This window comes from Ixodes scapularis, unplaced genomic scaffold, assembly GCF_016920785.2.
Source record: "Ixodes scapularis isolate PalLabHiFi unplaced genomic scaffold, ASM1692078v2 PGA_scaffold4__175_contigs__length_147842914, whole genome shotgun sequence".
NCBI classification, from domain to species: domain Eukaryota; kingdom Metazoa; phylum Arthropoda; class Arachnida; order Ixodida; family Ixodidae; genus Ixodes; species Ixodes scapularis.
The window spans coordinates 80,563,873-80,572,722 of record NW_024609879.1 but is presented as its reverse complement, the minus strand read 5'-3'; the positions used below and the strand labels follow the sequence as shown (position 1 = coordinate 80,572,722).

The window sequence follows — 8,850 nt, the reverse complement described above, 5'->3', positions numbered from 1 at the left end:
GGGAGGGAGGAATAAGGAGACCGAGGAGATAGAAGGGGAGATGGCGAGGAGGAGCAGTCAAGGGTCCGAAGTCGAGATCAAAGGTCAAAGGCAACGAACATATAATCCTATGAAGGTGGGGAAGGGGGGGCCACAAACATTAAATCATGCGAGGAAATGAAGAGTGAAAGGTTAGAAAAGGCAACATAGGAGAGATTTGACGGGAATGGGGTGAGATTAAAGAAAAGTGAGTGAGAGGGGGGGGGGGGGGGCAGGTAGGAAGGAGATCTAGCATCAAGGGCCACGGATACAAGGACGCACACCGCCGACCACTCAAAATGAAGGGCCCCAAGAGGGGAGGCACTCACTTTATCGAGTGACGTGTTAGCGAATGTCCACGTTTCACCGAATGACACTTTAGCGAAAATTCGGACGCTGCGAAGCGGCGTTTTCGGGTGGGCCAAGTGGGTTCACATTTTTGTAATGAGCCGCCGCAGACTCGCCGCGCGGCGGATGGGTTAACGCGCGCCCCCGTTATTCGCTAAAACGTCGATTCGCTCAAATGCCGCTGTTTGCTAAAACGTCATTCGCTCATCTAATATGGACCCTAATTATAATGAAACGAGCATAATCGCACACACATTGTTAGCCCCCGTTCACTTCTCGCCAAAGAGCCGTCGACACGAGAACATATTTGAGCTTGAGGCTTCGAAGCTCGCTCTGCGTGGACCACTCTTTGCCTACATTTGTTATCTGGACACATCACAATGGCACAGCACAGTCGCATAGCTACGGTACTACCGTTTCGATGTTAACAGTTCACTACCGTTACCGATATTACGGTCGAGGTCATCCACTGATCACTGCAAGACGTTGCAAGATCGCCATCGTCCGCCATGATCGCACACTAGTACGGCATTACGGTTATGGCTGTACGGCTTATACCAATTTCCAATTTCTCCAATCGATGTAATGTTTTATAACTCTTAAAAAAACTTATTTTAGTACTGTCAGATAAATTTCTACAGTTTATTCCTACTTCAAACTTCATGTTTAGTCGTTTACTCGTTTACGCACACTGTTGACAAGCCAAGATGCCAAGAGTGCATGTAGCTCAAGCCAAGCAAGGTCGAAGCCAGGTTGACCACGTGACCGTATGTCAACGGACCGTCAAGGCCTGTTTCATCGGACCGCTCTGCCGATCTCTCGGCGTGGAGAAAGCGTAAACAAAGGTATGTTTCATTTTCGTTGTTGTTACTACTTGTGCTGAACAATGGAGCGGGCGAAGCGTTCGCTATCAGAGCTATCCGATCGCCAAAAAAGACGTAGAGTAGCCGAAAGTGTTCGCAAGGAACTTGAAAGTTGCGGTACGAGCAGTGAGGAGTCGGTGGACATGAGGAAGCATACCCTCTTTCACCTGGACAACAGGCCGTGGCAGCACATGCAAGTTTTTCCGGAGAGTTTGAATACCAACGAGCTTTCGAGTGTGAATCTGAGTCGAGTGATACGAGTGGTGCACGAAATAACCTAATCTCAGAACACCTGTGTCAAAATCCCCGCTGCGAATTCCCCGCGTCACCTCCCCCTCTTCAAAATCCCCGGCCTTCAAAACCGCCTTTCCTTTATCCCCTTATCAGTTCCCCCGGGCCAGTGGTCCTTAGAAACCATTTGGAAAAGCGCTTTTATGGACACTTCATAAAGCTGAGCTGTGTTATGACCATCCTAGCCAGCCCCAAATTTTCTTTGACACACTGTGATCTTGCAGAATCTCTCTTGAGAGAGTTTGTTTCTGGAGCTGGTACCTTGTATGAGGGGGTTTATGTCTACAACATGCACTCCCTGATCCACCTGACAAGACGTTCGACGGTTCGGCCCTGTCAACACCTTCTCGGCCTTTCCCTTTGAGAACTTCCTTGGGAAGCTCAAGAAGTTGGTGAGGGGTCCTTCCTTGGCACTGCAGGAGGTTATCAAGAGGCACTCAGAAGTGAATCCCACCACCGTGTCAAGTTCTGTGCAACAGAAGTGTGCTCTGCTCAAGCAACAACCTGAGCCGCCAAGCTTCAAGAAAACCCAGTGCAGTGAGCTTGTTTTAGACGGAGCACATTTCTCTCTGAAGGCGTCCGACAACTGTGTTCAACTGAAGTATGGCAACATTGCTGTTGTTAGGAACTTCATTGAGTCAGATGGGAACCGTAGCATCTGCGGACAGTTTTTCCGAAATCTCGGCAACATTTATACTTCAAAGCTGCCATCATCAGAGCTAGGAATTTTTAGAGCTACAGGGCTCTCCATGCACTATTCAGTGGGGAGTGTGCAGGACATCAGGTGGAAGTACATCTGCTTGCAATATCACCAGGGACATGATTGTAAACCTGAGACTGGGGCAGAAAGGAGAACGCAGCAGAAGGTAGAAAAAGAGGAGGCAATGTCTCAAACTCAGCTGCAAAGTTTATTTCGTACACGCCTTATATACCACAACTCCAACGCTGTCTCTACAAAAAAAAGAAGATATATGACAAGAGGACAATGAAATTTGGGTAAACCTTCTCTTATCTCCCTTGACCTCTCCTGCGAAACACTCACACAAAGGGTCACATTCCAGCATAACCACCGCCATTCGGCGTTGGAGTTGTGGTATATAAGGCGTGTACGAAATAAACTTTGCAGCTGAGTTTGAGACGTTGCCTCCCCTTTTTCTACCTTCTGCTGTGTTCTCTTTTCTGCCCCAGTCTCAGGATAACAATCATGTTCAACTTACACCAGCTCGCCTGCACTCTGACTATTTTTTCGATAACCAGGGCTATGCTGTTTTTTTATCTACTTCACTTGCAAGTGTGATATATGTTTGCAACTATTGTACATTGGTTGTGCTTAATTCGAAAACTGTATTTTTAGTGACTTATGACTGGTCTTTAAGGTAATAACGGCTTTATTTGTTGATTTCAGGAAATGTACTCTCTTGTCCATTTTTTGGCGGAAAATGATGTCGCAGTTGTCCCTACCTGTTGGGTGTGCAATGGCTGCACGGCATGGCCACCCTACAAATCAAATCGGTTGATGATGGCAATTAGAGAGCGTGAAGAGCCCTCGACTGACTGGGCCACATTCTCCTGTCAGGTGATGGCATCATGTTGTAAGTATAGCAGGGTGTCTAGCAACCGGGAAAACCGGGAATTGTCAGGGAAATTTTAATTACCGGGAAAAATCAGGGATATTGTCAAAAATCAAGCCCAGTCATGGAAAATGAGCCGGAAATGCCATTGAGTGCCCTGAGCAAAGAGTTGAGAACCTTGGGGCAGAGAAATAGGCAATAAATTCTGCTTAGAGCGGAGCGCGGACTCTGCTCACCCAATGTAGAGTGTGCTAGAGCACTGCACGAGCCAGAATTTCTAGACCCGGCCCGGTAGAGGCACGGCCCGGGTTTGGCCCGAGCCTAATAGAATATTTAATTTCCGGGCCCGGCCAGACTTGGCCTTGAAGAGACACGGCTCGGGCCCGGCCCGGACCCGACAGAATTTTAGACAGAAGCTTGAGCCCAGCACGAGCCCGACAAAATTTTTGTTTTCTTTAATATAAACCTGAGCTGGCCCAATCCTCACAGATTATATACAGGAGCCCGAAAAAGTTGGCAGGCTTTAACCTAAAAGCTGTCTAACCACAAAGCGAGCATATTTGATTTAATGAACAAAAGTCTCGGGTGCAAACAAGCCTGTGGTGGTTAAACATTTGACTGGTGTGCTCGGCTTTCTTGTTTCAGTGACATATGAAGATGCAAAGTACAAAGAAAAAAAATTCGGAAGCGACGTCCGACCTAACATTGAGTAATGAAGAGCGGGAGAAGAGAAAAAGGAAGAGACTGCAGCATACTCTTTCTTCATTTGAGGATGAGGACTTCTATGACCAAGATGTATGCACCTAAATTTCTGCAACACCTTTGTATTCGGGATTCATTTGCCCTCCTTTTTCATCAAGCTTGCCTCTTCTGCAGGAACGACGTAACACTCAGCCAGCCCCTCAACTTCCAGAACGTGCACCAGAGCCCAAGCAAAAACGCACACGTGTATGTTTGCTTTTTGTTGCTGCAATTTCTTAACGCTTTCCAGCATTTAGATTTTTTATTTGATGTGATTAGCCTCAGCTTGGTTAGCCGCAATTGTGATAATGAGTGGTATCCATATTGTTTATTGAGCACCTGCTGTTTTGGTGTTTCTTTTAGAGCGCAGCTCTTAGGCGCCCGTTTCCGGCTTGAGTGGTGTCGCCGTCGCCGTAATCGCGGCGACGTTTCGGCAAGGTGACGTTTCGGCACCATGCCAAATTGTCCTCGCGGGGTCACGTGACCCCCGTCAGGAGGGTCACGTGACCTCACGGTTACGGCGCCGCCGCTCAGAGGGAGGTGTGGCAGGGAGGAGGGGTACACCCTTTCCTCGGGACCCTTCCCTCCTCCTCTAGAGCTGCACTCTAATTTAGCGTTACAGGGAGTTGTAAACGGCTTTCATTTTTTTTATCTAGTCATTTTTAATTTACAAAGCTGCTAGTTGTGGTATGCTTCCTCGCACAAGGACAGTTATAGCCTAAGGGATGGTGAAGTGGACATTTTTAATTTGACGGTGCATATGTTTGCTTTGTATTGCTGCAACCTCATGTTTGCATAATTCTGCTGTGCTAGTAATTTTTATTTTACACTTTAATTTATTTTGTTTATTTATCTATGCTTTCTGGTCAAAGGATACATTAGAATGCTTGCTGTTTGTGCACTCTAACCCTAGCACTTTTTATGAACCTGTCCTCTGCTTTATATGTGGAATGGTTTGGGCAGCGTTAGGATTGACCACTTCTTAAAGAAAGGTGGTACATTTTGTTTTACACCACCGAGCACTCTTTGGTGTAAGGTACATTACCATATAGCTGAATGACACAATCAGCTATACACGTTTGCAAGCAGTCATGTTTCCAAAAGTAGTCTAGCCACCATGGGTAGGGAAACGTGCTCTCAGGGTACCAATCTGTCAATTAGCTTAGTGACGCTTTAGCAAGCCTTCATAATCGGATTATCTGGGGTGCACCCGAGCTGGAAGATGGCAGCGCGCAAGGGCCCGCCATTTTGCAGACTCTGTCTCATTTTTGTTAGTGAGAGAAAACAAAGGCTTCTTCAGTATCATCTAGGAAAACCACATGTCCAATATTATCTCCATTTAAATCTTTATGAAATGGATCTGCAAACTGCTAACCCTAGCTGACAATGTAGGCGCAAACGACAGCAGAGTTGCTACTACGGCTTCAGTGCACCAAACATCAATTTACTATGTCAGGTGCATTGTTACGTTTTCTTTGTTTTTTCCATGCACAGTCAGTCCTTGACTTGAGCAATGTCTTCTCCAAAAGTTGGTTCAGCGGTGTCCACATGATTGGCACAGACCTGGATGTGCACGTTTCTCATGGTTCACCTCTGTTAAATAATAATGGCATTGTTTCCACAATGTTCACATACTCAATGGCTTATTTATGTACTATTTAGTAGACCTCGCTGCATACTAATGTTCCTGAGATATTTATTCCTTTGAGAAAACTTGGGCTTTAGCGTAGGTTGCAGTGGTGCAGATGTCGTCCGACACGGAGCAGACAACATTCAGGCCCGTCTGTTTGCGTCGTCCTCGCAGGGGTAGCACATCATCATTTGTACCATGGGATTGGTCATGTCTCCTCCGTCTCTGCCATTGTTGCCTGTAGAAGCCGATGTTTCGGGTTTTATTTGGGCTATGTTTAAAGCAAAATTGCATAGGAAATATTCCACCAATGCATGAAATAAAATAGTTATTTTTATATTTCTTTTTAAATTTATTTTTATATTTCTTTTTAAATTTATTTTTTATTTTTATTTGAAGTCTTATAATTCCAAAAGTTTTGGAATTAAGCAGAGTCGCCTTTTAACAACAAATGGCTATAGCTAAACAGGGCACACAAGTGAGGAGCTTTTTTTTTCTAAAAAGGCGAAATCCACATGAAGCAAAACAGATAAATTGGTATGTTTGCTTATCAGTATAGCTTTGAGCCATGTGCCGCAGCCACCTCTGCTGTGGTTTCTATAGCGTACTCTGACCGATTTCACTGTAGTAGCATTTGAGATCGATGGACCAACGAATATAGTTTGAATTCATACAAAAATTTACTTGGTTTCAGTTTTCTGGATTTGGCTCTTTTAGATGAAAGAAAACTGTGTCCTGGTGAAGCATGTGACAGCAGCCCCCATAAGCTCACTACAGTGGAGTTTTGTCCCATGCCTCGCTCCCGAGCTATCTGGCTCATTGACAGGGTGTCTAGCACTTTGGAAAAGCTGGAATTGTCAGGAAATTTAGGATCATCTGGAAAAGTCAGGGAATTGTCAGGGAGATAATCAAAAAGTTAGCCAAATCAGGGAAAATGGCCAGGGCGAGTAATGCGGTGGTGTGCGACGAAGCCAGGAGAGTCGTGCATTGACGTGGCTGTGCTAAATAACATTGCCCGAAACTTTGTAAGTCTTAGACTTCTTGAGCAACATAAAGACCGATTTCAATAAATTGTTTTAAATTGTGAGTGGTGTTCACTTATGAGGTGTTTAGTAGCAGTTCGTACCACATCTCCAAACTTCTGTAATGGACAGGGAATTTAAAACCTGGAAAAGCTGGGGAACTTAAAAGGAGGAATTTGCTAGACACCCTGGCTGATTTCATAGTTACCGATGTCTGCCAAGTTATGCTGAAGTAGGGCATGAAATTGTCGATATTTCACTGTGGTAGCTGACGTTGTGTTGTAATTATATACATTCGAAACAGGAGCTGTGCGCACCTGCTTTAAACAGAAGGCAGAAAACAATGAGCCAGCCATCATCGTGCAGGAAGCCGACGCCAAATGGGCTGCTGCTGAATCGGTCAGGCATGCACCAGCTAAGACCAAGAAAATGGTAATATGATATTTCTAATTTTGCTTAAACTCCCGAAAAATACTTTTGCATCCTAAAACAAGCCCAGATTTCAAACAAAGGCATTAGTCTACTTTACATAAAGACATTTTTAAGTATTAAGAAATTTATTTAGCCAATGAAAGAACACCATGTTATGACATTGTCTGCAATGAGCTTGACATTGTAGAAAATATGAGGCTCATTGACATTGCCCCTGGGTCCGGACAGTTTATCAAACGCCGTTTCATTGAACATTGTTTCATCGAAGCTGTTTCATTGAACGCAGTTTTATCGAACGCTGTTTCATTGAACGCCATTTCATCAAAGTTGTTTCATTGAACGTAGCCTATTTGAGCAGTAGAAATATTTTTCTTTTTAGTGCCGGGAGGATAGCAGTGTTTTAATATTTATTGTAACTTATAAACTTATATATATATAAAAGGAAGGAACCTTTTTTTGTCACCTTCTTTTTTTTTTAGTAAATGATGACTTCTGTTAATGAGGCCAATAGGACACGGTAACACTAACGACACTTTTAAAAGCTGTGATCATCAGGTGCAGTGATGAATGCACGTCCATTCAAAAGCGCATATATATCTTCGTCCTTGAAGAGACCTATTCTGCTTCAAGACGAAGCCGTCCTTGAGGCAGTGATCTGTCTCCGTGGCCCATGATACGGGGAAAAGAAAAGACGTGTCTCCTCTCTTTGTTAATTTATTGTAACCGACAGAACCGTGGACCTGCCGGATATTCGACATACAGTAATATACTGCATGTCAAAGATCCGACAGGTCCACGGTTCTGTCGGTTACAAAAAATTGACGAAGAGGGCAGGCACATCTTTTTTAAGAACATCTATGTTCTTAATAAGAAAGCTATTCTCTTAGGATAAAATGAAAACAAAGTTAAATCTACAAATACAAAATAAAAAAGGTGCTGCAGAAAATAGCTGTTTCCCTCTTAAGAAAGTGCCTTTCACGCATGAATAAATAGAAGGTTGAAGTGGGAAAAAATGAGTGGCCGAGAACAGCCGCCTACCTTGCCAGAAAAGAATAAGTCGCGTGTCCACTGTCTTGTGTGGGTAGGTCACACTTTGCGGTAAAAGTCTAAACTGGATGAAAAGAATGGCTTGTGCATGCAAAGACACTGTGGTGAAACTGCTAGGACAGATGTAGGCATTTCTTTTTTTATCTTGATGACACTCTCTGCCCTGAAATAGGCACCCATTTTCTGAATGCAACCAACTTTTTTGTGTTATTTTTTTGCAGGAGCAGTGTGCCTCTTCTCAGGAGTGACTGAGGGGCTGCCACAAGGGGAGAAGGTAAGCATGTTTCTGATTACAAGGATGGACAGTTGGGCTGGGCCAGTTGGTAAGAGTTCATGTTGAAAAACGGTGCGAAAAGCAGACAAAGGAAAAAGAACACACAGTGCCTTGTCCTGTGTGTTTTCTTATCCGTGCATTTTGCGCTGTTTTTCAGCATGTTTCTGCCTTGATTTTTCTGTTAGTTTTATATGTTAGTAGTTGGTTACTTTGATCCCAGTTGGAAGCATGGAATTGGTTAACCGTGCTAAATGCATAGAATTGAAAATAAGAAAAAAAAATTCATGCTACCTAAAATCTTTTCAAATGCTTTTTTTCTAATGATTTCTTTCTCCTTTTTTTACAGCCATCCCATGAGTAGAGTCCCTGTTGTTTGAATTTTTTATGTCAATTTGTAATATGCATATGTTACCTTTAATTTCTATTCATGCATACATTTTAGCCCCAGCTAGTGGTTTCTTTTATTTAATTTATGTACACATTAGTGTGGTATTTTTAGAAGATTTAAAATTTATGTTCTTTTTCTAGTCATTTTTGGTTTATTGCCTCCGTTATTTATTTATATGTCCTAGCCCAAGATCGGGTGTAATTTGAGATATATTTAGAATTTTAT

General features: G+C 43.6%; 1 long non-coding RNA gene across 1 annotated transcript; it reads left to right on the top strand.

The window, feature by feature from the left end:
* The first annotated feature begins 2,826 nt into the window (after positions 1–2,826).
* Positions 2,827–6,894, top strand: LOC115322683. The gene is made up of 4 exons (XR_005717549.2): positions 2,827–3,112; positions 3,737–3,886; positions 3,968–4,039; positions 6,789–6,894. It is a non-coding gene; the product is annotated as an uncharacterized LOC115322683 (long non-coding RNA).
* Positions 6,895–8,850: the final 1,956 nt, after the last annotated feature.